This window comes from Meleagris gallopavo, chromosome 17 (assembly GCF_000146605.3).
Source record: "Meleagris gallopavo isolate NT-WF06-2002-E0010 breed Aviagen turkey brand Nicholas breeding stock chromosome 17, Turkey_5.1, whole genome shotgun sequence".
Classification (NCBI taxonomy): domain Eukaryota; kingdom Metazoa; phylum Chordata; class Aves; order Galliformes; family Phasianidae; genus Meleagris; species Meleagris gallopavo.
In genome coordinates this window covers 3,595,008-3,601,944 of record NC_015027.2, presented here as the reverse complement: position 1 = coordinate 3,601,944, position 6,937 = coordinate 3,595,008, and the positions used below count along the sequence as shown (strand labels likewise).

General features: G+C 37.3%; 1 protein-coding gene and 1 long non-coding RNA gene across 2 annotated transcripts in view; both read right to left on the bottom strand.

Moving 5' to 3' along the window:
• The window catches only part of LOC116217263, a 5,225-nt gene extending 2,385 nt beyond the window's left edge, over positions 1–2,840 (bottom strand). The window contains exons 1-2 of the long non-coding RNA XR_004161574.1: positions 2,755–2,840; positions 501–587 (exon numbers count right to left, since the gene is read on the bottom strand). This is a non-coding gene — a long non-coding RNA (uncharacterized LOC116217263). The remainder of the gene's footprint in view (positions 1–500; positions 588–2,754) is intronic.
• LOC100549382 (transmembrane protein 132D) overlaps positions 1–6,937 on the bottom strand; it is a 193,655-nt gene that overhangs the window by 163,819 nt on the left and 22,899 nt on the right.

Below are 6,937 nucleotides of genomic sequence, written 5' to 3'. Positions count from 1 at the left end.
GAAGAAAAATTGCAGCAAGGTTGTTCTTAAAAAAAAAAAAAGAAGTCTGCAGCTGTAATTAGGGATGCATCACAGTTCTGCCAATTAGCTTAATTAGTGTGCAGGCTGATTGAGACCTGAGTAGGAAAGGTTTCCCATTATTTAAGGGTGTGGAACAACAGAGCAAAGACCAAAAATTCTCATAAACTCACTAAAGGGATGAAAGACTAGAGGAGGTATCTTACCACTGCTCAGGGTGAAGAATTAGTTCTCAAAGCATTTAAAGAGAATAAACTCCCTAGAGAGTTATTTCAGCTCCACCTTACTAAATCCTAATCCAGTGCTAAAAAAAACAACAATTATTTTCAACTGGCCATACTATGATTTCATCAGAAGATTAAACAAAAAAGAAATAAAAACTTGTGGTCCTTTTGGTATTAATTGAAGCCCTGATATGAACTGTAAAGAAACTCAGCTTCATCGGGACAGACAGAGCAGCAGTATTCTCAGGTACGACCTACCTTCTGATCAGAGGATGGATCTGGCATTCAACCAGAGGAGGTCCAGTACTGCCCACTGCCTTTTCAATCTGGAGTGACAACAGACTGCTGCAAAGTAGTGCAGAAGTATTTATGTGATTCTTAACATTGATTTTGTACAATCCACCATAGAATAAAAGCCAGATATATTCTTCTCTTTGTCAAACTAGGTGGATTTGCTGAGTGTAACTTCCCAGAGTGTAGATGTACATACGTACATACAAATGCTCCATCATAATTGTGATAAGAAATACTTAATTTCTTAATTTCAATGATAATTAAATCACTGTTCAAGCTATAACTTTGCACAGGAGATTCTTGTCAGTGTGAACATTAGTCTGCTTTCTGTTACCCCCGTGTTGAAAGAAGTACAACTCCTTACAATGCCTCCTCTAGTTTTTGAAACTTACTGAGAAAAGTTTCTTTTGTGCTGATGTTGCAACATGTTCCCATGCCAATAGGAAGACCAAACAATATTTTTATAATTAAAGTTACATGCAAATAGAATAAAAATCAAGCTATTTCTCTACTCCAATAAAAACTCCATAGCAATAGAAAAAAACAAATAGTAGATTACTATTTACATCCCTCTTAACTAAAGGCCAAACTTAAACACAAGCTATGGTGCTGACCAAGCAGAGAAATGGAAGTGATACGAGCAAGCAGAAGAGCACTTACTAACATATAACACCCCTTTTTGTCTGTAGGTAAAATAGAAATGAAGAATTTAAATGTATCATAATTATGTGAAAGAATAATTAATGACTTATATTTTAGTCTTCCTCAGAAAACTTTACAGTGCTCAAATCAACAAGAAATTTTGAAGAGGCTGTTGGAATTTCTACCTTTCTGAGAATTATACATTTGCTAACCAAGGTGTGAGCTTAAACTAGTAGCTACTTCCATTCACATGAACGATTCGCAGCTGTTGCATAACAAAGGATTTGAATATCCAGAAAGTAGATTTAGCACATCTATTTTACGTGTTTACCTAAGGAAGAGGCAACCACACAACATGACTTCTGAGTACACAGCACTTTGCTCACACAGGAACCATGCACTGAGTAGCTTTTACTTGGAAGGTTTCTGCAGCCTGAAATTTGAACATTTAACAGAGTGGAAGAATTTCATTTTCTGGGACACAGCTTCTCACTAACACAGGTGCTCTTAAAGGAGAATTTACAGCATCCATTATCTTCTAACATAGGCAGTAATGAGAAATGACCATGCAAGAAAAGACATTATAAAAGACTTCACTTAATCTGAGATTTGTGGGAGTAGAGCTCCAGTTTAGACATCAGAAGCTAAGTTCAAAGTCCAGCTGAAATAGGATCTGCAGGAGGATGGTGGTAACACCAGGAGCTGCTCTGCCCACCTAGACAAATCATGACTGGAATTCTTACACAGTCATTACACAGTGCCATTTATCTTTCTTAGTGTCTCGCAGGAGTGGAGAGGACGCAGACATTGACAGTCTGCAGGAGATTCATTATCCTGGCCACTGAGGAGGGGAGTAAAGAACAAACAACGCTTTTCATCTCACTGTGACAGAGTGGCAGGGGTACAAGTAAAATATGGTCAGTACGCTCCTGGGAATACCAAGAGGTAAGCTCACTTCCTGCCTTAGGCTGGAAAAGCAGCCCTTAATTGGAATCAGATCACATGCACCACACTTAAGTCGAGAACTACTTGGGGAGTAGCTCAACAGATGTCAGCCAGGCTACATGAGAAGTAAGGTACCGGATTATTGTGATTTCCTCACACTTCAGTGGTGTTTTCTTCTCTTTTAGGCATTAAGAATCTTTCAAGTTTACACATGTGTATGAAAGCTGCTAGACTGATGGAGGTCCTCTCTTTACCCTAAGAGCCTACATGTCATAGGCAATCAGCATAAAATTCCCAACGTCAAGCTCAGCAGTGGTTTTCACCTGCAGAACAGGAAACAGAGCTGTCATGCACTTCTCAGGGACCTTCACTCATCATCAGCAATGTGCCTAGATTCAAATACTTCAAAGCTGTTACTTCTGATCTCTTATTTTGTGATAGGAAGACTCATCAAGACATAAGCAGTACAGAAAATCAAAACAATCACTGTATAAAGTATAAACTATCTAAGTGAGTTGTGGCATCATAACATTGAGACAGTAGTTCCTAAATAGGAGCAAGATATAAGATCAGTGAATTTCACTAGGTTAAAGGCACATGGTAGAAGTCAATCTAGCACTTCAATTTTTACCTCATTATATATGCCACTGATGCTCAGCCTGAACTTGCAGATGGAACCAGATTCTGGGAGATCCTCTTCAGGTGCATAAAGAAGTCTGTAACTTACAGACACACAAGAAGAATAATTAAAGGCAGAACTATAAGTACTGCCAGAACTCAAGAAACAACAGATTTGAGATTTGTTTTGCCCTATTGAAGTTGATAAAGGCACACCAAAATGAGATATGCACATTATGTCTTATTCTACAGGGCCTGAACTGCAATAATTAGCACATCAAGAAAATATTAGAACATTTACAAGCACATATCCTCACTGAGGCAAGAGAAAATCCCAGCTTCAAATAGGAAGTAATTAAACCCAAAAGCTCACCTAGTTTCCCAGCTTCACACATGGAAGCACCCTTACAACAGTAGATTCAGTCTTCAAAATGATCAGCTGCAGTATGCTTTAATGATCCACTAAATAAAGAAGCTCCTGAATGCTGGTAAATGCCATCCTGGGTGGAGATACTGTCTCTGACTGCTTGAAACAGGACAAATTACTCTGGTAGCTGTGTAGAGTGCTCTGCAAGCTTGAATCCCTGTCACAGATTCTGCTGTTGCTAGCACTCTGCCACAGAAACCATGGCTAATTAACTAAGAAAGTAAAGCCAGAGCATACATAAAGGTGCACAGGTAGATAAATACACCATCCACGTGTTGAAAAAATTCAAGAGATGAAAAGGATAAAGCCCACCATAAGCCAGCATGCAGTGGCAATCTGTCAAAGGTGCTCTGACTTCATTATCACCTCCAAAGTACAGCTCTCTCATTGTGTTTCAGCCACAAACGCAGCACAGGAAGATCTTAAGGCAGATAAATCAAAGCAGTTTTTTGGCAAAGATCCATAGATCTGAACCATCTTTTATCCTGTATTTGGTTTCACTGATCCATTCGGATTTTAACAATACCATAGATAGTAAATGAATGTTTCACAACTTGGTAAGGTAACCAAAATGCCAGCATCTGCCTAATGGGCCTTATCATTGAGTCCTAATGAATTTTACAGCTGTGTAACTTGAATGGTGCAAGAGCCACTGAAAAAATATTTAAGGAACAGTTTGTGTTTAACATCTTTTTCAAAAAAAAAAAAGGGGGATGGAAATCTTTAGTTTGCTCAAATACTTGTATTACCCACAGCATTAAATTTAAGCCAACAAGATTACGCGTGCAAGTAAATCTGCCACAGAAGTAACACTGCAGAAGTAAGGCCGCAGAAATCACTACAAAGGTAATATTCAGAAAGCTTTCTTTATGCACTACCTAGCTAAAACTCTGTAAAGCAGTTCTGAAGAAGTTGTTTCCTATAACTCAACAGAAAGACTGGAAGTTATGAAAAACCTAATATCCAACTTGAAAAATATTTTCCACTGATCTGGATTGGAGCACAAAAGCCAGAAAAATCTTCAAATTTTTTTCTCTCTTTCTATGTCTCTTTGATGAATATTACCTCTTTCAGATTTCAATTGGAAAAGCAACTAGAAACAAAATTAGATCAACAAAATCAAGGAAATACTTTTAAGTTTCCTAACTTTCTGGAAAAGTTTTTAAACAGAAGAATAACAGATGACAGCAAATAAACAACATACTCCCACACAAAACATTATTTGAAGTAAAACATGTAATTCAAACACCTGAGAGCACTTTCATGAGTACCCAGAAACTGCTCTCATATTCTGAAATACACCTGATGACTTCATAATAAAGTAAGGTTCTATATCTACTTATGCAAGAACAAATAATTAAGAAAAAAATATCTTTTCGCAGTGTTTTCCCAAGAGATACCTATTACCATTTTCCAGAAGAATATCTGGCCAAGATGAAAAGCTTCTAAGCACCATAGGTGCAGACAATTTCAGGAAAATGCGGCTTATATATGAAGACTTTCCAAAATCCTGTGAAAATCTTTGAGACCCAGCAGGTTTGCAGCTCTTCTGGGTGAACTTTCAAGAGAGGCTACTACAAGTGTGTAAGACATGCTGGGCAACCGTACAGATGGGACCAGAACACTTTCTTAGTGTTTTCTCGATGCCACTGCCATGGTATATCCCCAGGTGGGGCTAAAATCACATTAAGCAATGGAGCCTTGAAAACATTCTGTGTTTTCAAAAATACTCATATAGAGAAATTCCAGCCTGACAGATGTTTGCTTGGATTTCAAAGCACATTCTTACATAGATAGTTTTATACGTTAGGTTTCAATACATAGTTTCTTAATTTAGACCACGTATCGCTGGATTGCTACATACAGACCCAATACAGGGAAAGCAAAAACATGCCACAAAGGAAGAGGGATAATGGCATAGTCAGGATTTGAGGATTCTGATAAGATTTTATAAGTTTGAGCTTTGATTATTTTTTTTTTTAATTTAAAGTAGAAGTCCATAGATGTTGAACTTTATAGGAATTCCCCTTACAGCAGTCTGTGTCAATATCTTAGCTGAGTCTGCTGTGCTATTGTGATTTTACATTATTGAAGAATTTCAAGAAAATCAAATGAAACTTAATTTAATGCAACTTAATTTATGCAATGATTTTGACACATGCAGTAAAAAAAAATACAGTGTGATCCAAGTGTCCATGCAACCAATTAAGATTGCTTCCAAAAAACTTCATTTTCAGATCAGCTTCTTTGTCTAGGTTTCATTCCATGATACAAGCCAAGACAACAACTGATTGTCACAGAACTACTGTGTATACTCAGTGCTTCACACCAAAGCTCCATGATGCCAGAGTTTGGCATCAGTAAGAAACATACAGTTTTGCTGATCCAGGAACGAGTCAAAACCAATAATTGTTATGACAGATATGCTCTGCAGTCTGTTGGGATTGCATGTGAAATAAAGGCTTTGTGATTCTGTTGTCTAAGGAATGAGTTGCACCTTACTTCCAGGACTCTCATTTTATACCAGAAAAATATTCAAATACTGGGATTCCAGTAATTGAGAGGCTTACAAATGTTTGAGCTTTGCCAGTACACATACTAAATTAAAATAAATACTGTCACTGGAAAGATTTTGATGTTACCACCAAGTTCTATTCCTGAATTTGCTGAATAGGATACAATTGGCTTTACTCAGGTCTCCTGTTTTATACAAGTTTGATGCTTGTACAACCTGGCAGCTTTTTAGCTCAATCATATAAATGTCTTAATACCCTGCATTGATCTGGAATCAACACAGTTGCCAACACATGGATAAAAAGCATCTGGAGAATTTGTCGGTTGTTATTTCAAGCTGTTTATTATTCCTTGAGGACTCATACAAACACTCAGAACTATCATGCCTGCATTAATACTGCTCTCCTACACCTCTGGGTACAGTAACACTCTGCATTAAAGATGCTTTATAAAATTGTTTGTGAGCTGATATTGCAGTGGGATTACTTTGTATGGTCTACAGCTTTGCACTAAATAAATATTGGAAAGCTGCATGCTGTGAAGTAGGCAGTTTGAGCGACTCAGTCTGGTCTTTGGACCACAATTAAGAACAAAACTAAAGCATTGATATGTACCAAATTGTATTTTAAATCTTGGATTTGGCAAACCTGTGATCAACAAAAACTCAAGGAACATTATTAATGCTGTGCTTATAAACTAACACTGAAAACAATGGTCCACAGGCTTAGTGAAGGAGCATTTAAGCAAGCTGTCCTTGTTGCTCATGCAGAGGTAGAGATATCCGTGATATATTTTTGCTGCTTCTTTTCTCTTTGAGTGACTCTCTGGTAGTTATTTACAAAACACTACCTGGAGTTTTAAAAGTAATTGATTTAATGAAGTTCTGATTCAGTTTAATTTGCGAACACTTTTTTTCCATTGGAATTTGTTGACTGCATTTTTGGAAATACTCCAAATATTCTTAACTCCTCTAATGTGGTGTCCCCAAGGAAGTCAAATTGAAATCTAAAGCCAACCTAAGGACAACAGTAGTCTGTTGGTTTGTAGTGGCACTCTCCCTGAGTGAGATGTGTACTTAGTGAGAACAAAGAGCATATGGGAAATTCCCTGGATGGACAAAGTGTTCTAGAATAATATAGCAAAAGATTCCATTCAAAAGAATTTGCCTCTTTTGTCTTGGGCATCAATTTTCAGTAGTGACTAACTGAAGCTGTAAAGGTAAAAAAAACAATTTCACATTCCAAACACTAAAGAT